Genomic DNA, 24,550 nt, shown 5'->3' on the forward strand with positions numbered 1-24,550 from the left:
CCAACAGAGAGGAAAAGAAGAAATGCAGTGGGTGGTGTGTGTGCGTGCGTGCGTGTGTGAGGGTGTGTGTGTGTGTGCGTGAGACAGGATATGAAAGAGGATGCTACAGTAAGATGTAGTCGGTCTAGGGCCAGATTGATGTCGGTTGGGGGTTATTGAAAACTAAGAAGGGCCTTCCTTTTCCCCTTAGACTGTGCCCAGTGGACAGAGAGTAGAAGGCAAGACGCAAAGCCAGCATGTGGATAGAGATGGAGATTTGACCTTTTCAGTCGTTTCATTTAAAACCACAATCCCCTTTTAAAAAGCTTCATATAGTCGTTTTGTCCTTTTTCAACTAGATGTATTAGATCTATAAAGAAGATTCACAGCTGGTCTTACTATATCTTATGTTAATTAAGAACTTATCATAAGTTCATTTATTAAAACCTATCCATACACACACACAATCTCTCTCTCTCTCTCACACACACATACACACACACACTCATCATCAGAACTTGGCGAAAGACGTGGCCATTAAGTACGATGCGGACACTCTACGCTAAACACTGAGCTCGACACAACAACAGGCCAATTAGGCCACTGAGCAGCAGACGGTCTGCTCTTAATTAAGGCACGGACATCAGCTTTGTCCACTAAGAGCAGAGCTGTAATTAGGAACCACACAAGTTTTCAAGAACCTCCAGGCGGGTTGCAACTGCCCAGGCATGCTTAATGGCCAAGGACTCCCTACAGGAACATATTAGTTCTACCTACAGGAACATATTAGTTCACTACACTAAAGCGGTCGTGTGGGTGCTGTAGCATTGAGCTGACAGGCTGATGTTTGTCCTCAGGACCTTCTTCATTAACACTTGTGTTTCTTCATTAACACTCAAACATTAACACTTGTGCTTAGGACCATCTTCATTAACACTTGTCTTAGGACCTTCTTCATTAACCCTTTAGCCGCCAGGGTTTAAAAAGAATAAATTGGATTTGTACATCAAATTTTCAAAAGGCCATGGCTTGCAAGTGGTCAGAGATAAAGTCCTACTGTAAATGTGAAAATCATTTAGTATGAACAGAAGTTTATGAAGGGGGTAAATTTACTCATCTAATTTGCATATTATGACGTCACTGGATGGTAACCACCGTGAATTATGCACATTTCAGTAAATACTAGATGTTGAACATATTTGAGCAGTTTTACTTTCTTTTTTTGTAATTTCACCGACATAACAAATGAACAGGAATACAGTCACATGTAAACCAACAATAGTAAACTATTACTATAATCACAAACCCTATGCTACTATACAATAAAGTAGCCTGGTCAAATCAGTTCCATATCGCGGGTGACTTTGTAGTTCTTCAGAGCCCTATTTTTACAACCCCTGCTGTCTATACCACGTCCATTACGGACACTATCATCACTATTGCCACTGGCACCTCCAGCTATGTTGGGCAGAGGGTCGAAATAAGCTTGGTATGCTTAGTGGACACTGTCGCAAAGACGTACCTCCATTCACAGACGGACCGTGACTATCAGTCAATAGACGATCGATCATATTCTCCAAAAGGCAGATATTCTCCTTCAGAATCAGAATAGGTGATTAACAGATCCAAGACTTCATCACACGTTAATTTTTTTTTCAACATTTGGTGTATTTCTGCTTCAATTTGTGCAAAACTATGGCCCGCATCGCTTCCGCGTTATGGAGGAAATGCACGTCTTCTTCGTGTGTTTCTCGCGTGTTTTTCACATGCTTCCTGAAAACTTTGAAAAAAAAGGTTGAGCTTGAATCGAAGCTCTGGGTGTCTGCCAACTAGTGGTCAAGAGTACAAATGAGATTTTACACTGTACTCGCGTCTATCGTCTGTTTTATTCAGTAATGACGCTTGTCGCAATATTGCGACATGGGCGGTTAGAGGGTTAACACTCAAACATTAACACTTGTGCTTAGGACATTCTTCATTAACACGTGTTTGATCTTTGTGCTTAGGACCTTCCTTCATTAACACTTGTCTTAGGACCTCCTTCATTAACACTTGTGTTTCTTCATTAACACTCAAACATTAACACTTGTGCTTAGGACCTCCTTCATTAACGCTTGTGCTTAGGACCTCCTTCATTAACACTTGTGCTTAGGACCTCCTTCATTAACACGTGTCTTAGGACCTCCTTCATGAACACTTGTGCTTAGGACCTCCTTCATTAACACTTGTCTTAGGACCTTCTTCATTAACACTCAAACATTAACAATTGTGCTTAGGACATTCTTCATTAACACGTGTTTGATCTTTGTGCTTAGGACCTTCCTTCATTAACACTTGTGCTTAGGACCTCCTTCATTAACACTTGTCTTAGGACCTTCCTTCATTAACACTTGTCTTAAGACCTCCTTCATTAACACGTGTCTTAGGACCTCCTTCATTAACACTTGTCTTAGGACCTCCTTCATTAACACTTGTCTTAGGACCTCCTTCATTAACACTTGTCTTAGGACCTCCTTCATTAACACTTGTCTTAGGACCTCCTTCATTAACACTTGTCTTAGGACCTCCTTCATTAACACTTGTCTTAGGACCTCCTTCATTAACACTTGTTTGGGAACAAAAGACTTTAGACTTTCCGTTTCGCTCATCATTTTGATTAGGATCCTTAGTGGAAGAGATTACATCTTGAACACATCCACAAAGCGACCAGATAGAGGCGTTTTTCCACCCAGCATGGGCTCAGGGCAGTATGGCGGACTCAAGGAATACCTGATTCAAGGCAAAAACACCATCAACTCTTGGCAATTAAACTTGTTAAGTGTAGTGTGTACCTACTAAAAGAGACAGAAAAACGAATAGATGGAGAATGCCAGTTTACCTGTGTAGTGTAGCGCTACCTTAATAAGCACATAGCGGAGTTAGGAAAAGTACTAATTTAGTCCTTAATTCTTCTGACATTTAAGACTTTTCACTATATTCAGCAGGAGGCAGTGGCTGTGAAAACACACCATAGAAAAGGCAAAAGGACAGAAAAATTATGATAATGATTGGGTCGCCAATGAGACCTATACATTAAATTATGATCATGATTGGGTCGCCATTGAGACCTATACATTAAATTAGATGTTGGAAGTACATGATAAAAGAACATGGCAATGCAGAGCTGCCAACTCTCACACAATGAGAGTGAGATTCATTCATTTGATTGGCACCACACGCTCTTACACCAATCAAAAGGGTTGGCAGCTCTGGCAATGTGAGCCAACAAAAACGCTCTGCAGTGTTCTCTGACCACTTGATGAGCAGTGTTCTCTGACCACTTAATGAGCAGTGTTCTCTGACCACTTGATGAGCACTTCAAAAGTCATAAACAGTGAATCTGGCAGTAAGGCCACAGTAATGCAGACTAAGACATGACACATGTTCACCCTCATGGGGCAACTGAAGCAGCGTGACCCCTACAGTACTGAAAGAGCAGCGTGACCCCTACAGTAGTAAAAGAGCAGCGTGACCCCTACTGTATTGAAAGATCAGCGTGACCCCTACTGTAGTAAAAGATCAGCGTGACCCCTACTGTAGTGAAAGATCAGCGTGACCCCTACTGTAGTAAAAGATCAGCGTGACCCCTACAGTAGTGAAAGATCAGCGTGACCCCTACTGTAGTGAAAGATCAGCGTGACCCTTACAGTAGTGAAAAATCAGCGTGATCCCTACTGTAGTGAAAGATCAGCGTGACCCCTACAGTAGTGAAAGATCAGCGTGACCCCTACAGTAGTGAAAGATCAGCGTGACCCCTACAGTAGTGAAAGAGAGACCTGCCACAGGCACCACAGCATGGGCGGACTGGCCATCTGGCTTACCGGGCATTTTCCCGGTGGGCCGACGCACCTTTTGGGCCGATAGAATAGGCTATATATATAATTTAATCATTTTGGCCAACGATCAGCCCAAAGGGACAATCAGCGGCCCACTGGTTACATTTCAATATTGACACTCGACTGATCCAATAACAGCTCACGTCAGGCCCCATCCCTCACATTTTGGCTCAGAGCCAGGATTCTGTGAGCGCATCAAAAGTTAATCGAAGTTGCCTACACAAAATTGCGGCAGGTGCCGGAACAGGTAGTGACAATAGTGCAAAAGTAATACCAATGTAGAAGCTTCAAAAATACATTATTGCAAGTAGGCTGGCATATGTCAGCAGCATGTTGAAGTTTGTTGAGTTTGAACGAGGATGTAGCCTAAGCAAGCGCAGAGGGACAGTGAGCAGGTGGTGGAGCCTAGTTGAGCCTACATGATAAGAACTCAGTGGTGGAGCAGGTAGGCTAAGTGTGACATGCCATGCTGACGATGATTATTATGACGACTTAGGCTATTAATTGCGATAATGTAGCCCTAATGATGGTAATGATAACATAGCAAGGCCGTGCTGTGATTATAATAACAAATAGCGCAACTTAAATGTTCTAAATGAATGATTTGCAAACCCAGACTGCAAAAGAGTGTCAAATCAATGTTAATTGTTGGTCAGATTGATCAGTTTCCGTCAGATGCCCAAAATTCAACATCGATGGCATGAGTGATGGTTGGTCTCTCAAAGTAGAACGTCGAAAGGGTTCTATCTTGGAAGGGTTATCATGGTAAAGATGTGCTAAAAGAATGTAGACTGACGAAAATGTAGGCTACAAAACATCAAGTCATATTCATGCACAGGCCAACTAAGCTATATATACAGTAACCTATAGCCTACGATAGGCTACTGGAAGACATTAAAGATAATTAGTTAATGTAGCTATACTGTTCCAAAATGTACCAGCAATGTAGGTAGGTAGTAAAGCCTACAGGAATAAAATATTTCCAGCTACAGCCCTGTTTATTTCATGTTGTTTCAGTTGTCCTACAGTAATTAATGTCTACGACAATTTAGGTAATTTAGCTCTTTACACATAGGCTTCAGTAACTGTTTGGTGCTGCTGTCAGTTGAGCATATACACTGTAGTTTAAATGTAGCCTATTGAATAATTTGAAATTATACTTTGAATTCAAGCAGAAACTCTTCTTTAATAATTGCTTGTATAGCCTACTTGAATATGGAGATGTGCTCCATGGCTACCTCTGATCAGTCAGAGTGATAGCCAATGAGGCCTACATCACTTTCAGTGCTCCATGACAGCTGAAAATAGGCATGTTTAAGGGTAATGCAAAGATTTTGTATTTAATTAGGTGTGCCCAACTGATTTGAGGGGCCAGGGCCAATTTTTGGTCCCAGTCTGCCCCTGCACCACAGCATCAATTTACCGCATACATTTACTCCGTTATCCTATATGCTTTTATTCACAGCCCTGAAGATATATCTACAAATGAGTTGGAACCTATATCCTTAGGAATTACTTACTTATAACTTCATGAATCAATACCTTTTCACTTGGTCTTCACAGTTCACCAGCTGTCAGTTCTGTGTGTGCAACCAAGAAAAGTGTGTGGTCACACTACTCAGTCCATGTTCTATCTGTAAATGGAAAATGGAGCCATGCACAATTCAAAGCCATCAACATGTTGTCTCAGGAGTATGGGAGGGAGGGGAGCAATGCAAACATATCAACATTCTGCTCAAATCAGGGGATGTGCCTTTAAGTCCCTGTTTAGGCTCAAATCAGGGGATGTGCCTTTAAGTCCCTGTTTGTGCTCAAATCAGGGGATGTGCCTTTAAGTCTGTGTTTGTGCTCAAATCAGGGGATGTGCCTTTAAGTCCGTGTTTGTGCTCAAATCAGGGGATGTGCCTTTAAGTCCCTGTTTGTGCTCAAATCAGGGGATGTGCCTTTAAGTCCGTGTTTGTGCTCAAATCAGGGGATGTGCCGTGTTTGTGCTCAAATCAGGGGATGTGCCGTGTTTGTGCTCAAATCAGGGGATGTGCCTTTAAGTCCGTGTTTGTGCTCAAATCAGGGGATGTGCCTTTAAGTCCGTGTTTGTGCTCAAATCAGGGGATGTGCCTTTAAGTCCCTGTTTGTGCTCAAATCAGGGGATGTGCCTTTAAGTCCGTGTTTGTGCTCAAATCAGGGGATGTGCCGTGTTTGTGCTCAAATCAGGGGATGTGCCGTTAAGTCCGTGTTTGTGCTCAAATCAGGGGATTTAAGTCCGTGTTTGTGCTCAAATCAGGGGATGTGCCTTTAAGTCCCTGTTTGTGCTCAAATCAGGGGATGTGCCTTTAAGTCCCTGTTTGTGCTCAAATCAGGGGATGTGCCTTTAAGTCCCTGTTTGTGCTCAAATCAGGGGATGGGCCATTAAGTCCGTGTTTGTGCTCAAATCAGGGGATGTGCCTTTAAGTCCGTGTTTGTGCTCAAATCAGGGGATGTGCCGTGTTTGTGCTCAAATCAGGGGATGTGCCATTAAGTCCGTGTTTGTGCTGTTGTGTTGAGGTGAGTGGGCATTACTGCCCTGTGCTGCTTGTACCAGGAGAGGACTTCAGATGGTACTTAGTGTCAGCTGTTTATGGCGAGGGTCTGCTGTGCAGCCATCTTGCTGGCCTTGCGTTTTGCTCTCCCTCCAGGAGCAAAGTGCTGACGTGAGCTCTCCTGGCTGGAGGCAGTGGATTAACAAGCAGATCTGCAATTCAAATGCAATTACGTGCAATTTCTTTCTGCTCCGGGCTGAGCAGGTTGAGCTGCACTGCTCTGCAATGTACTGCTACTGTATCAACAAATGCAACAATCTCTTCTGGCAGTGTTTGAAATAAGCTTTCAATAACACATTGTGAAAGAAATTCAATATAAGAAGATGATTTCATAATTGTGTGATGAGCTGATCGGTTTCACTGTGTAGGTGAGGAAATATGTTGTATTTACTGAACGACTGAATCTTACTTCAGCTCTCTGGAAAATACTAGATTATAGTAATTAATGTTTCAAAGATTTTCAGTCTAATCATGCACAACACATTCAATCTGCCACTAAGATTAGATTAAGAGTTTTGTCAAAAAATGTGTGCACCCTTCTCAGTGGAGAATGAAAATGGAATGTGCACAATTTTATTAATACTTTTCCTTCTGATTAAATCAATTTGTCTTAATGCTGGAAATGAAATAGAAAAAGAATAACTCCAAATTCAGAGCTGAATATTATTATTATTGTAATTTTTTTAGATGGCATATACTATATTAAGCGGTGGAACTGGGCCCAGAGTCCATGGTGTTCTGACCAGCCTCCCGTTCTCCCAGACTTATGGAGCTAATGCAGTTTGTGAGAAAGCAATCTGTTCATGCCGTTACCTGAGCCTGAGGCGAATCCTCCGCCGTCCACTACAGTACATGTAGCTGTGTTCACCCCAGTCCCATGTCCAGGGACTGTATCGTCCACTAGCTGTGTTCACCCCAGTCCCATGTCCAGGGACTGTATCGTAAGCGAGAGCAATCTGTGGCGGAGTGGACAGACGATGCCCCATTAGCGAGGAGAATGGTTGAGGGTGTGCTGGCGGGGCAGTGTAGGGGTGCGGAGGTGAGTCTTGCAACGTTTTTGGAGGCGCTCTGCTTGACTGACAGGGTAGTGCTGTGGGGAGACCGACAGTCTGATGGCAGAAGCCGTCACTCGGCCCTCACATCCTCAGGGTTAATGGCTTGGCTTATGGGCCTTCATCGCACAGAGGTGCTCGGGTCATTAGAGTCAGATTTTCAGGGTTTTTTTTTTTTTTTTTGAGGATCAATGTGGGTAAATCAGCTGCCACAAAAATGTCAATTTTGCCATAAAATACGAAATACTAGCTTAGCATGTGAAATAAGCTATCAATGTGATGTAATGTCAATACATTAAAAGATGAATAAGCATTCTTTTTAAGAAAAATGAGCTGTGCTTTCCAGGCTGACTTGGAGTAGATGTGCATATGTGTCAGGTTGTCATGACCCCAGTTAGCTGCGAGTGCCCTATGACCTCTGAACTCTTTGGGAGTTCAACAGACCACAGGGGGGAGTGCAGTTCAGGCAAACGACTAAACACTTCGACCTCACTGTTTTCTGCTTAGGCACAGCGAGGACAAGCACTTTATTTTTTTATTCTTTTTAAAGGGCTCCTCGATCTCTGTCAAAAGCCTTAATAACTCAACTGAGCGGCGTTCGACTTGCCCTGAAACCCCATTAACAGCAGGAGAGTGTAGAGCAAGTCCCAGTCGTGCGGGTGCGGGAGGATATTGACTGGGCTTCGGCAGCCTGAAATGCCCCATTGATCTGGCCCTGGGTCTGCTGTCATTGATCACTGCTGGGACAGGCACACGCATGTGACAGGGGGGGCGTCCGACTCTGAAGCCGCTGGCAGGTCTGGAGATGTGGTGTCGAGGACAGCACCCATCGCTGGCCGTCTGTGCCGAGGCTGAAGTGGAGTTGTACTGTAGTTTGGATATCTCTGCAGCCACTGATAAGCTCCTTTCTGATTTAACAAGCTGTTCTCTCTCTCTCCCTCCCTCCCTCCCTCCATCTCTCTGTCTGTCTCTCAGTCTCATTGCTTTGCCAATTCCACTCGTCTAAACTCTGAGTTCACTTACAGGACTTTAACAAGCCCGTGCTCTCCAGGCACCTGTGGCCACAAGCCGGCCGAAGTCTTAAAGTCTCGTTAAAAGGCCGGCTCTGCAGTGCTGGGACTTTAGTGAACATATCGGCCCATTTTCACTACCAAGCTGTTCATCATTATTACCTGTCCTCACTGCCTGACCACGAAGTTGGTCTACATCTACACTGCACATTACCCAAATCTTAACCTTGTTGGCCTTTTCAATCTAATGCCTAGAAACCATTACACCATGACTTCCAAAAATCAGTGGCTTATTTTGAAAATTCATTTATATGGAAATGTAGCTTTACTAAACATAAGTTCATTCATATGGAAATGTAGCTTTGCTAAACATAAGTTGAGGCCATGTGATCAAGACAGGTCTCATTACAAGCTTTTGCATTATGTCTGCATTTACACATACACACTGACATGGGGACTGACGTACACATTGAAGGTCAGTGAACTGTACCCATGAATGCCTGGCAGTGTGCTAAACGCAAACACCAGGAGACCCACTGAGCACGCTGACCGATTAATCCATTTCCTTGTCACTCACGTCCTGTAAAAAGGCTTTGTTAGACAGCTCATGTCGAGAGTCGCTCTAGAGAAGAAGACTCACCACAGTTCAGAAAATGAAACCTTTTTCTCTCTCTCTCTCTCTGTGTGTGTGTGTGTGCCTTTGCTGCTTAGCGTGAGGAAGATTATGTGTCCCCTAGCTGGCGTTTGCCATGTTTAACTAGAGAGGAGTAATAATCAGCTTAGGCGCGCTCTAATTTGGACATTATGAGTCTGCGTGCTGTGGTGTGTGTGTGTGTGTGTGTGTGTGTGTGTGTGTGCCCATGAGTTATGGACGGGGCGGCGAGGGGCAGCCTGGCCCACTTCTACAGCGCTGCGGAAGAAAGCCTTTTTAGTCACCATTACTTCCACAGCAAAATGGGCTGGAGAGGCTTTCGGCCTTAAGGGTCATTTAGTCTGATTTGAGCATGTTGCAATAGCCTCTCTTATTCATCTGATAGCACAAACATGCTGCGCATACAGCAGTCAGGTGAGGTGTGTGTGTGTGCGTGTGGGCATGTGTGTGTGTGTGTGTGTGTGTGTGTAAGGGCCATTATTAACCCCAAAATTTGTTTAGTAAAAAAAAGTGAAAAAATATACATCTTGCGAGATTTAGTGACCTTCTACCTTCTAATAACATTTAAAGCACAGGATTTTGAAGCAGGATTTGTTTAAGTTATGTGAGCAAACACACACACACACACACAGACAGAAAGACAGAGAGACCCGATTACAATGCCCTCTGATTCATTATCTTTTACTTTCCTTGTGTCATTATCTTTTACTTTCCTTGTGTAATGCAAACATTCATCAGTATTCAACAAATTTCTCCTCTTCGGTAAAAGTGGAAATAGATCAATAAAACATTCTGTATGAACCACAATATATGAATCTGTGCTAAATATGTGCATGTATACAGCATCCAAGCATGTTGTGTATGCTACCATAAGGCCTTTATACTTGGCAGACGAGGAGGCTAAAACAAAACAAAACAACAAAACAACACACTAAACATATTAGAAGGGTCTCGCAACACTCATTAGAAAAATATGAGCAAAATGCTTAATAATGCTGGAAGTTCAGAGCTGAAAATCAATCCTTTGCTGACCAAAATTACCCCGACCTCATCTCGCCATTACAATCGTTCATAAATCAAACGGCTGATGCCTCTTTATTACCATTCAGCCTGGTCATAAAATATACAGTAGATGAGTTATGAGATCTGAATTCATGCCAGCAGCTAGCCTAGAGAATAATGTTTTATGAATGTTGGCTTTCCAGTGTTTGATGAACTAGCGGGTCACTGTTTGATCTTTGGCTTTGGCCTGTTTCTTCGAGGGAGTCCTCCTCTTGAGCTTAGCCTTTAGCAGCAGAGAAAACACAGTCTCTGTGGTGCGCATACTGCAAGTGACTCCATCTGCTTGCAGAACTGCGTCCAAAACTTGGCTGCCAAATGAATTTGAATCTGAACATGTATTTGATTATAGTATCAGTGAGAACATCTTTCACTGCACAAAACTGCATGCGACTCATACTGTTTATTTAACACGGAGAGTGTCGGCTGCATATGAAATGACAGCTTGGTGACTGACCTCACATCATAGGGTTTCCATGACAACAAATGAGTTTGAGGTGTAGGTATCTAGCAGATGCTTTCATGCAAAGCCAAGCAAAAGTCTTTTTTCCTGCATTGTCTGCTCTGCATAGGCCAGGAAGGCCTCGGGATTTCATCTCAGACAGCCATTTACTCTGCTTAGATAAAGGATTATATGGTAATACTTTACAATAAGGGTACACAATTTAGCATTAGTTAAGTATATGTTAAGCATTAACAAACACATAATTCATCATTATTAAGTATGTTTTCAACATTACTTAAGGATTAACAAATATGTGTTTCCTCGTTAATAGAGTCTTTTTAAGTATTTGCTATCCGTGTGTTTTCCTTTGTTATAAATAACTCATGATGAATTCATAAGGTACAAGCAGTAAACTAAGTCATAATTCCTACTAATGCGTACATACTCAACTCATGATGAATAACTAGAGTTTGTAGTATAGTCAATGTTAGAGGGGTACAAGTATTGGTGTTTGACAGTTGTTCAGGAGAGCGATCGTGCAATCCTCTCAGGCTTTGCGCTATGTAGTCATTAAAGGAATTTTGCATGGAACTCTGCCAGACTTTTGCGCCTTCATTTTGCAATACGTTTTTTGACTTGAGCACTTATAACTGTGTATTTTTGTTACGTTGTGGACAAGAAATTTGGACCTAATTTGTGGCCTGAGTCTGAATATCTGATACGACACAATCTGTGATAATAGGACTCGAAGACATTATATATTATTGTCCCATTGTGATACTACAAGCACACTACAGTATAGTGGAAGGTAACAGTAGCAAACTGAATGAAATACTTTACACTAGGGTTAGAGTAAGAGTTTCCTTAGGATTACAGTTATGGTGCAGTCAGAGCAGGTGTCACACTTCTAACTCTTCTATTACACTGTATGAAATGTTACAGGGCAGTGAAATGTGCTCTGTGTGTGAAAAGTCACTCAAATTGAGTTAGCACTTTCCCAGTTTCTACTTCTCAGCACTCTCCACAGGGCATCCAGAATCTCCGCTCCTCCACAGGCGCGTTGCGTCCTGACCTGCGGAGAAGACTCCTCCACGGGTGGAGTCATCCAGATTCTGGGGTCAGTGGCGCGGCGCGGAGGGGAAGTAATTGTATCCATGGCGCCCAGCTTCCTTTCGTCCTGATCTGCAGCAGTGTGATGCCAGTGTCCCGCTGGGACGACCTTGACTAGCTGCCTCCGCCGAGCTTCCTTCACAAAGCAGGAACGAACGCAACACACACACACACACACACACACACACACACACACACACACACACTCAAGCATTTGTCTCTTTGGAAGCCAGTAGCACGCTGCATCTTCATTAGTAAAGGCATACCAACCCAAAAGGGCACATGTTACCCCGCTGCTCATCAAGCTACACTGGCTACCTATGGCGGCCCGCATCAAATCCAAGGCTCTAACGCTTGCCTACAAAGTAGTCTCCGGTTTTGCTCCCGCCTACTTGAATGCCCTCATACAGACATACGCTACCTTTAGACCGCTGCGCTCCGAACGACGTCTAGCTCTACCACCGGTACGCTCAAGCCAATCCAAACTTTTCTCATCTGTTGTTCCTCGTTGGTGGAACACACTGCCAGTTCCTATAAGGGCAGGGACATCCCTCTCCATTTTCAAAAAACTCCTGAAGACCCAGCTCTTTAGAGAACATCTCCTCTCATAACAACACTTACAACAAGTCTTGCTGATCCTAGCACTCACCAGCCGTCTTAAACTGACACGTAACTGTTAAAAACAGCACTCACTGATGCACTTATTCTTACTGTTCTCTACCGTTTTTTAAATTGTCCTAAAATTGTTGCGAATTGTTTTAAAACTTAAACTGTTTACCATGTTGTTAGTCGCTTTGGCTAAAAATGCGTCAGCCAAATGTAATGTAATGTAATGTAATGTAATATGGCAGACTCAGAGTTGTGCTGCCACAGCTTCTCCCAGCAGCTGCTCTCACCTTCAGCAGGGCGCTGGAATACACTTCACATCCCAGGGAGATCTTTAGAATTAAAAGAACCTTTTGATTAGAAATTAGAAATTAGAACCTTTTGCTTTCTATTTCTTTTTCTTGTCTAGTTGTGTTTGTTCAAAGGCCACGTATGGCAATGCTGCAGCAGAAAGGCTCCTATTCTTCTGGAAAACAGAGCTGTGTGCCAGAGACGTGCTGTGGAGGTGTGTGTGTGTGTGTGTGTGTGTGTGAGAGAGGTGTGTGTGTGTGAGTGTGTGTGAGTGTGAGTGTGTGTATGTGTGTGTGTGTGTGTGTGTGTGTGTGTGTGTGTGTATGTGTGTGTGTGTGTGTGTGTGTGAGAGAGAGGTGTGTGTGTGTGAGTGTGTGTGTGTGTATGTGTGTGTGTGTGTGTGTGTGAAAGGTGTGTGAGTGTGTGTGTGTATGTGTGTGAGAGGTGTGTGAGAGGTGTGTGTGTGTGAGTGTGTGTGTGTGTGTGTGTGAGAGAGAGAGAGGTGTGTGAGTCTGTGAGTGTGTGGTGTGAGTGAGTGTGTGTCTGTGTGAGAGAGAGGTGTGTGTGTGTTTGAGTGTGTGTATGTGTGAGTGTGAGTGTGTGTGTCTGAGTGTGTGTGTGTGTGTGTGTGTGTGTGTGTGTGTGTGTGTGTCAGAGATGTGCTGTGGTTGCCGATGGCAGCAGGGTCAGTGGTGGGTTCTGGGGGTGGGGTGGGGAGGCGGGGTTAATACTTCATCCAACACTTGCGTCCTCTGTGTCAGGTTCTCATTACCCCCCCCCCCACTGAGATGGCAGGACCCCCCCCCCATACTGAGATGGCAGGACCCCCCCTCCCCCCCCCCCCCCTACTGAGATGGCAGGACCCCCCCCCCATACTGAGATGGCAGGACCCCCCCTCCCCCCCCCCCCTACTGAGATGGCAGGACCCCCCCCCCCCCCCCTCCCCCCCACTGAGATGGCAGGACCCCCCCCCCTACTGAGATGGCAGGTCCCCCCCCCCCCTACTGGCAGGACCCCCCCCCACCCTCCTCCTCCATCTGTGGTCAGCACGGGGACTCTGGGATTGAGTTCTTCACTGTGCGGGGTTATGGATGCTCAGGGCTACACATGGCAATCACACTGCTTAGTCTGAAGGTTGCAGGCAGGCAGGCAGCGTGTGGGGAAGGGGCTCTCTGTGTGTGTGTGTGTGTGTGTGTGTGGAGTGGCAGGTGAGGCAGTCAGTGGAGTGTATGAGTTAGATTATCACCCTCTTGCTCTTCATGTCGACACCACTGGCTTCAGGCAATCCTATTACCAAAAAAAACCCTCCCTTACCTGACTTCAGAAGTTTTATCTCTGAATGCAGCTGTTCCATTGGCGGGGGCAGAGGCTTTCTTTGAGCAGTCTAAGCTAGCTCTCCAGTTAGCTGATAAAACCCCCACATATTTGTATGGCCTTACTTTGGGGATGGAAATAAAAATACCCCCCCCTCTCTCTCTTTCTGATTGTTTGTTCTGTAGGTGTACACAATAGCTACAAATGCAATCTGGTAAACAAACAAACAGTGAAGGAGTGAGAAAATGTGATCACACACACACACACACACACATACTCAAGTATAACGTCTTCATTTAACACGTGTTTGCTGTAATGTGATCTCACATGTCAATCTCTGTAACATTACCTGTGTTTAATTAACACCATGCTTCAGTTACATGTGTAACCAGAGAGCTCATTGTGGCAACACACGCTCATAAACGCAACGCTTCAGTTCATGCCTGGTGCATGCAGAGAGCTCAGAACCGAATGTTATGAGAATAAGTGATGTTACAGTCTAATTACTGCAATTCCCACAAGAGTATTGCCTTGTGTTGTCAAAATCCTACGCAATCCCAACCTCTAAACAAGTGAAGGTGTATCTAGGTGTTAGCAGGGACATATGGTGACCTACTGATATCATGTTTGGCTAATGTTGCGTGAGGACATGTATTTTGCCCTGGTTGCTTGTTTGAAAATCATTTCGCTGAGAACCCTTAACATAGTGGACATTTGAGACTGTGGTTCTGCCTGTTCAGCTGTGTCCGAGCTATGTGGTGCATTGGAACCTGTTGGTGCATTCACTGGATGCAATCTGTTTCATGTCGATCAGAAATATGATCGATTATATGACATTAATACTGTATACATATCTGCATGTGTTATTGTAGGCAGTGAAGCATTACATCATTGGGTATGTGAAAAGAGGCAGATGCCTTGTGCTAACAGTCCTGTAGGGGGCAGCAAAGATCCATGTATATTCCCAGCCATGCCGAGACAGTCCATCTCTCTCCGTATCAAACACAAGCACACTCTGTCACACACACACACACACACACACACACACACACACACACACACACACACACATGCACACACACACACACACACACACACACACACACACACACACACATGCACACACACACACACACACACACACACACACACACACACACACAAAGACATTGCACACTGCACCAATCCCAGAGTGTGTGTCTGGCTTTGAAATTCACAGACCACATACAGTTCACAAAAACTGGATAGAGTGTAGACTAGGGCTTTGAAGCTGGCTTGTGCTATCTTCAGCTGTGGACACACACACACACACACAGAAAAAGAAACACATACACACACACACACACACACATACAAACAAACGTGGGCTGCCGTCCCTCTACATTATGCCCACTTGCTTTTTCATTCTCATGGACAGAAAGAAAGAGAACAGCGTCTCCGTTACACAGCCAGATATTCAGTCCCTCAGCCAGAGAGAGGCGGTGCTGTGGGACAGGGTGGTGCCCTGTGCAGTGCCCCATGCAGTGCCCAGTCTTAAAGGGTGCGTCGCCCATGCACAGCGGACATACTGTAGGCAGGTATTCCACCAATGTCCTCTTACAAAAATAGACTCTACCCTGCTGGCCAGAAATCATTAAACAAATGACTCTTTATGGCCGGGCTGACTTTGAAAAACATAGTTGATGCTGATGTACTCTAAAGTGCCCAGAACATGCTCACATTATGGTATCCTTGTTGTGTCGTTCACTTTGAACTATTTAAATGTTTTTGGGTTGCTCTTTAGGGTACTTTTGCCACCGGTGCTACTCATTTATTTACCGTGTAGCCCAAGCTAGCGCAACAGAAACTTGGACTTGAGCCCAGCAATTATTTTCATGAGGGTTTTCTTGCCAATTTCGCATCGATTTTCAAAACAACATTTACTGCAGAGAGAGCACAGCACGTGTCACCACCTTGTCCCGATTCCCTTTTCTAACGAGGCTACTGCTATGTTTCATTTCATTCATGGGTTTGGAGATGCCAACCCGCGCAGGGCAGAGCCGTGGCACCACACAAGATCACGGGCACGATCGGAGTCCATGCCAGCTGGGAGCCACCTCCAGAAGTCTGGCCTGGATCTGGGCACATCTCTATGAGTGTGTTCTGCCCTGTTATGGCATCGTTATCTTTGCATCAGCCCTACTGTACATCATCTTTAACTAACTGTAGCAGAGATGGGAGATTAACACGAGATGAAGCACAGAGATGCTTTGTGCTTGTGCTGTGTATTCCCTCAGAAATACTGACAGAGCTTACTTGTGTACTAGACCATGTGATCCTATTTACAAATCCATGTTTACAGTTTGTACTCGTCTTCCATGAAACTGGTTTATCAAATGCAAAACCCAAATGACAAGACTTTCAACAGGAACATATGGCTCAGAGAAAAAAAAAACTAGTCAGGCTTCAAGGAAGCAGAGAGAGCTCTGCAGCTCGAGCGAGAAAGAAATCCAGACTTTTCCCTCTTCTGCTCCATGTTCATGTCAGACTCGATTTACGCCGTGTTTCATCTCCCAAATATCAGTGTTTGCTCGGAAATTAGGAAAATGGCGATGTGAAAACAAGAGCGCTGCACTTCCTGGTGCATTTCAAAGAGTTTAGCATGACAGCAGGCGTTTCATGGTGCCAGCGGAGCCGCACCCCACAGCCAGGCAGCATTAGCACACATAGGGCATGCAGCATTAGCACACATAGGGCATGCAGCATTAGCACACATAGGGCATACAGCATTAGCACACATAGGGCATGCAGCATTAGCACACATAGGGCATGCATCATTAGCACACATAGGGCATGCAGCATTAGCACACATACAGTAGGGCAGGCAGCATTAGCACACATAGGGCATGCAGCATTAGCACACATAGGGCATGCAGCATTAGCACACATAGGGCATGGCAGCTTTTAGAGGGCCAGAGAGTCACTTTCCCCTCACATACACATACCATACACACACACTATACACACACACACACACACACAATACACACCCACACACACACTGCACGGCACTCAGACACAGAGAGAGGCAGAGGCGGACAGAGTACACAGCTTCATTACTTGAGTAAAAGTACAGATACCCTTTGCTAAATTTTACTCAAGTACAAGTAAAAGTACAAGTACTTAAGTAAAAGTACTGAAGTACTTGTTTTAAAAGTACTTGAGTATCAAGAGTACAAGAGTAGCCTACATTTTCTAAATATTGCATTACTACTGCCACATTTATGTACAGAAACGTCCTACATGGAGTTATGAAAAATGTTAATGTTATTACCTTGGAGAATGTAAAAGGAATTGAGTAAAGTAAATTCAAGTTATTTTCATTTTTTTACCATGTTGCCAGGGATGGGCAGTACTTCTAATATGTGTATTTCAAATACGTATTTCATATACAAAATACTATTTTGTAATTGAAACACTTGAAGCGAAAACTATCATTAACTTGTTCAGAAGATTGAAATAGTCTGGCGAGGTGGGGCCACAGGTTGGCACATTCCCGGGATGGACCTGCGTCTTCATTGTTTCGTCCATGGTTTTGTCTCTTATCTAAATCTGACCATGGAGTTGACTTTGGCGGAAAGCTGAAGGTGATTGCTGATAGGCTGTCCCAATCAGTGGCGCCTGCACAATCCAATCACGTTTGAGAGGGAAACAACAAATTGAGGGTTTCCGAGATTTTTCTTTTTTCCTTTTTTTTTTAGAAGAAGTAACGGGTACTCACGGTTATGTATAGAAATGTAGTGGAGTAAAGAGTACAATATTTGCCTCTCAAATGTACTTGAGTAAAGTCATGAGTACTCCCCAAAAATGATACTTGAGTAAAGTACAGATCCCTCAAAATTGTACTCAAGTACTGTTCTCAAGTAAATGTACTCTGTTACTGTCCGGCTCTGGAGAGAGGAGGCCAGTTAACAATCAACAGCACCATAAACTGTGTGCTAAAGCATGTGACATCACATGTGACATCACACCCCACTCTGGTGTGTGTGTGTGTGTGTGTGTGACAGATGGGGAGGGACCTGTTTCCTTGTATAGATTAGTTATTATTATTTACAGATCTGTTCAGTGTTCCTTGTATAGATTAGTTATTATTATTTACAGATCTGTTCAGTGTTCCTTGTCACATAACAGTGCAGGTCTATGCGCAGGTCTGCAGAAAGCTGAGGTTCTGGCGGTCCAATTCATGTGACTACTTAGACAAGCTTGCTTAGACAAGTTTGCTTAGACAAGCTCGGACATTGTAGCCATTGTCTTGTAACGGTTGCATACAGTAGCTCACGTTTCAAAAGGCAGGCTGGAAAGATGGCCCAGCTGAGCGCACGTGACCGTTGTCCAAAGTCATTCCCCAGGTGCAACACATACAGTCACATACTCTTCAGAGTTAAAAAGTCATTCCCCAGGCGTAACATATGTCACATACTCTTCAGAGTTAAAAAGTCATTCCCCAGGCATAACATATGTCACATACTCTTCAGAGTTAAAAAGTCATTCCCCAGGCTCAACATACACAGTCACATACTCTTCAGCGTGCCTCCACATACTTGGATTTTTTTTCTCCACCATGAGCAGGTGATGACACCAGAGGAGTGGAGTATTTATACAGGATGTGACCAGAGGAGTGGAGTATTCATACAGGATGGGACCTGAGTACTCATACAGGATGTGGCCTGAGTATTCATACAGGATGTGGCCTGAGGAGTGGAGTATTCATACAGGATGTGACCTGAGTACTCATACAGGATGTGGCCTGAGTATTCATACAGGATGTGGCCTGAGTATTCATACAGGATGTGGCCTGAGGAGTGGAGTATTCATACAGGATGTGACCTGAGTATTCATACAGGATGTGGGCTGAGGAGGATCTGAGAAGCGCAACATTTTAATGTACAGAAAAGAAACTAAATGAACGGTTGTCGATCAAATGGTTTCAAACACTGATCGCCATGGTGATTAGCTGCTTTGGACTTGTCACTATGGTGATGGGCCAGTTATGGACTCAAACTCTGGTCCCCGAGGTGACTGGCAGGTGGGTGATGCTCTCCTCGGTTCCACCGGATCAAGGCAGCCGTCTCAGCGGGTCAGTCAGGCGGATAGCCTGCACTTTAGTCTGCACCGCATCTCTCAATCAGTTGAGATTAATAGATGGAGACATCCATGCCTCCACTCACTTTCTCTGCATGCACCCCCCCCCCCTTACACACACACACACAGACACACACACACACACACACACACACACACATCCTTACAAACACACACACACACACACAGACACACACACACACACACACACACACACATCCTTACACACACACACACACACACACACACACAGACACACACACACACACACACACATCCTTACACACACAGACACACACACACACACACACATCCTTACACACATACGCTTCCTGATTCTCTGTTCTCCTCTCCGTGCAGGGCCGAGACGCTAATGCAAGATGCAAGCTTCACACACACACACACACACGCTAATGCAAGTTTCACACACACACACACACACACACGCTCATGCAAGTTTCACACACACACACACACACACACACACACGCTAATGCAAGTTTCACACACACACACACACACACACACACACACACACACACACACACACACACACGCTAATGCAAGTTTCACACACACACACACACACGCTAATGCAAGTTTCACACACACACACACACACACACACACGCTAATGCAAGCTTCACACACACACACACACACGCTAATGCAAGCTTCACACACACACACACACACGCACACACACACGCTAATGCAAGCTTCACACACACACACACACACACACACACGCACACACACGCTAATGCAAGCTTCACACACACACACACACACACACACACACACACACACACGCTAATGCAAGCTTCACACACACACACACACACACACACACACGCGCACACACACACGCACACACACACGCTAATGCAAGCTTCACACATACACACACACACGCTAATGCAAGCTTCACACACACACACACACACACACACACGCTAATGCAAGCTTCACACACCCTGCAGCTGCAGCTCTCATTATGCTGCTGGTTCAGAAGAGTTGCACTGAACACAAAGCCCAGCAAATGGTGGGCAAACGCATGACCAGAGCAGAACCAATCAATTACAGCCGGCGTGAACGCACATCAAAAGGACGAGGAATCTTACCTTGCTATATAAAATAGTCATAGACCCATTCGAGGAACCCCACACAGCACGACGTTCATGAATCCTCCTGTAGCCTTTTTTTGCTCATGATATCTAGAGCACGATGAGGGTTCAAAGAATCATTTGTAGGTAAAAAGGCCAGCAGCGTGATGGCGGAGGAAGAGGCAGAAGAAACAGGAATTATGAAGGTGGAGAGTTTGCGTTGTGCGCTTGATTAAGGTCATCTCATCACACCCAACAGAGTTTGCGTTGTGCGCTTGATTAAGGTCATCTCATCACACCCAACAGAGTTTGCGTTGTGCGCTTGATTAAGGTCATCTCATCACATCCAACAGAGTTTGCGTTGTGCGCTTGATTAAGGTCATCTCATCACATCCAACAGAGTTTGCGTTGTGCGCTTGATTAAGGTCATCTCATCACATCCAACAGAGTTTGCGTTGTGCGCTTGATTAAGGTCATCTCATCACATCCAACAGACAACATCTCAGAGCAAGATCTCACAGAGGTTCAAAGTCTGTTTCAAAATCATTTATTCCATCTCTTCATATCAATAGACAATGTATGTAAAAATCATTAATGTCTTTGATCATATCCATCTCTTTAAATCTACAGACTGCAGAGATGCTGCTCCCAATAATGCTAGTGTATGTCATTGACAGCATGTACTCCTTCATAACTTCATTATTTTAATATTTAATAAGCTGCATGTGATCAGAAGGTTGCTGGTTCAAATCCCAGGTAGGGGGACAGCATGCTTCATCTGCACTGTCTCAGTCCACCCAGCTAGAAAATGGCTGCCAGCGTCCTCCTGTGATGGACCGGTGTCCTCTTTCAGGCAGCGTCCTCCTGTGATGTCCTTCTAGGACCTGTTAGCATCCATGGCTAGGTTAGGTTTAAATGATATATTAATGATGATGACTTACTAGCCACGTTTACCTGGACACTCTTAATCCGATTAGAAACGTAACAACGGCTCAATTGTAATAACATTTCTCATATAAACACCTCAATCAGAATACAAATGCCTGATCCAATCAGAATTGTAATCGGAATGAAAGAGGTGGTGTAGTCCGTTCCTATTCCAATTGACCAGCATGTAGACGGTCAATCGGATTGCCTGCTGTATCTTCTCAAGGAAAAGTAGGCAACAACTAGCCTGGGTTTCCCATGCTGCCTTGCACGCGATTTTATTCATGCTGCTAGGCAGCCTGGATTCCATGGACCTGATTTTCACCTCAACGAAGGAACCAATCACAGAACAGAGGGTTGACGACGTCTATGCGACACACCGAAGCGGTTATGAGCTACAGACGCATTTTATAGACATTCGTAGCGCCCAATAAACGGCTCTGGGCATTCGTAAAACACAACTCAAATACGAGAAAATTAATGTGTAGTTCCCAGACCCCATCTCAATTGCCAGGCTAGGCAGCAACGGCTATTCTGATTAAAGATTGTAAACTCCGATCCGAGTTCTGACCGGTCTGATTGGTTGCACATGAATGAAATGTCTAAAATGAGTCCAGCATTTCTCTTTCATTTACAAAATTGATTTCCTGTTGTGATAACCAAATTTGATCAAGTAATTATTTTAGTTACACTATGCTTTTCCAGGATGATTAAAATAAAATATTTGAGTTTGACTGACAAAAATACAGTACAGTCTGGTCTGAAATGGATGACTATTATACATTTAGTAATGATGACCTGACATCATCGGAAAATGTTCTAAATGGAAATGCTTCTCATAAAAATATATTATTTACGTTTGCTGTGAGTGGCGTTTTGGATCTGTAATGTGCGTTGAAAAGTAATGATCTCTTTAGTCGTTTTAGTACATTAAGTCACTTTGCATAAACCGTTTTCTCATACTGGATTTCAATGGGGAACAACTTGAATGGGCAACCTCAACACATTGTATCTTATGTTCTTTTTTTTTAGATGAACACAGTCTATTTTCAAGCACTCAGAACATTAAACTCAACCTGAGTTCAACTCTGTCATATCTAATATAGACACCTTACAACAAACGTAACAACAGTGCATACACACATCAAATATTACTAATAACCTTTTTACATACAGTATGTCTTCAGTATAATATTTAATTTGAACTGGATTTGGTCCTGTGAGCTAATGATTGCTTTCTAACCTTCACACAGAGAAAGGTGTTACCCAGTAGAGACGTTGACAGAATATCACATTGTTATTTTAGCTCTGCATTTTGTATATAATAGGACAGAGTGGGAAAGAATAACTGTTATAAATACATTATATAACAATGATGTTTGTGTTATAAAAGTTGTGCTATATAAAAGTTATTATGAACACAAGTGATACATTGAACAATTCTGTGTTCAAGGGTACAGTGTTAGTTTTGCTTCACATAATATTGTACCCTGACAGTAGTTTGCAGAGTCCAATTTCTTACTCAAGGATTTAAACATTGTATCAGGATGAATGCCAAGAGGTATTTCATTACCAACACAACCCTGTCACGTCTCATTGCCATTCACATAGTGCAGGGCTAGGATGGAGTTCCTTAGGCTAGCTTACAGGCAACACGTGCAGAGTGGCTCAAGGCCTCTCAATACGTCTCTTGTTATTAGCTGCCTCCAAATCATTTTCTCTGTCACTCGTGTTGTGTGTGTTTCAAGTCTTGTTAGCTCTCAGTGTGTGTTGTTGAACTTTTGCACTTCTCAAGGCCTTGTTGTGTGTGGAGCGTCTGCTCTCCATATCTGTAAGTGGGCAAGTGCAGACGGAGGGTATTGACGGAGTGTCTGACTCATGGCAGGATGGGGAAATTGGCAGTGTCCTCCAGGGATCGAGGCTCTATCATAGTCTTCGCTCTCTGCTCGCTGGGTCCACACTCACTGGTAGGAAAAAATGCGAAGTGACAGGCCAGTGGCATCTATTGCTAGCTGTTAATAAAATCCATTGCTGCTCCTGTCACATCATTCAGTGACATCCCGCTTCTATTGTCTGAGAGATAAGATAGCCTTGGTGAGATGTGAGTGTGTGTGTGTGTGTGTGTGTGTGTGTGAGTGTGTGTGTGAGAGAGAGAGAGATAAGATAGCTGTGGTGAGATGTGAGTGAGTGTGTGTGTGTGTGTGTGTGTGTGAATGTGTGTCTGAGAGATAAGATAGCTTTGGTGAGATGTGTGTGTGTGTGAGACAGTGTTGTGCCTGAACGCGTTCATTGAACGAAAGTTCATGAACTCGTTCATATTTTGACCGAACTTGAACTGAACGTCCTGCATTACTGCCTGATGAACGTTACTGTGAACTCGTTCATTCTGGTGTCTGTGAACGGCACACTCTTTCAGTTTAACTTCGTTCAATAGGGTGCCAGATTTCTACACAGCCTTCCACATGAAAACCCGGCTAAAACACACCGTAAAAAGGCCTTAATATGGCAGCATGCAGGTCACCATTTCTCAAACTATGGGCCGCGGTCCGCAACGTGGACAATGCTGGTCTGCAGAGTGAAATTATTCCCGGGGCATCGTCTGATAATTTGCTGCGCAATTGATCAAGGAACCGCGGACAGAAAAAGAAAACAAACGTTTCTGCAATTAGTAGGAAATGCTTGTTAATTTGGTGTCATCAAACATAGAGGCATAGAATTAAGTCGTGGTATGAGCGTTTATTCAATGCATGCGTGTGCACGTTGGTAGCAAAGCTAAGCTCAACCTATTGGAAGGCTATTTAATTATGAAACGACATTTAGTAGAACGACGTGGATTTACGCAACTTCCATAAAAACAGAGCACAGACTATATAAAACACTGTCTAGCATTAAGTATTAAAGTCAGCCAAAAGCTATTAATTAGTCTTAGTTAAAGATAGCTAAAGATCTCCAGATCAGTGATTTACGCATGATCTGATCCGCCATTTACCATTCACAAAAGCTGGTTGTGTTTCCTGAATCCTTACAATCAGGCATTCAAATGAAATGTATTTAAATAGCATATAAATATTCTATCAGTGTATGATGCTTGCATGAGGGAAAGATCCCAAAACAACGGCACCCATATAATTGCTTTTGTTTTGAGAAGTATTTCTCATGCAAGCATCATCCAACAATGCAAAAACATTGCAGGCCTAATTATATTTTACAGTAGTAAAGCAGTACTCTGATGTGCATGTTTTCACAAACTTTTGTGAACAATCTTAGCACTTTAAACATTGACTGTTTTGAAGTGCATGTATAGCAATATAGTATAAAAATAATAATAATTGTGATATCATTATAATTTGATGGGGGGTGGGAGGAGGGGGTGGGTTCATGTAGGTGGGCCCTATGACCCCAAAGTATGCCTTGACTGGGCCTCAGG

Source organism: Alosa pseudoharengus, unplaced genomic scaffold, assembly GCF_046254945.1.
Source record: "Alosa pseudoharengus isolate Yale_2024_CS ecotype anadromous, Long Island Sound unplaced genomic scaffold, YU_APseudo_1.1 YU_APseudo_1.1_scf_14, whole genome shotgun sequence".
In the NCBI taxonomy this organism is placed as follows: Eukaryota; Metazoa; Chordata; class Actinopteri; order Clupeiformes; family Clupeidae; genus Alosa; species Alosa pseudoharengus.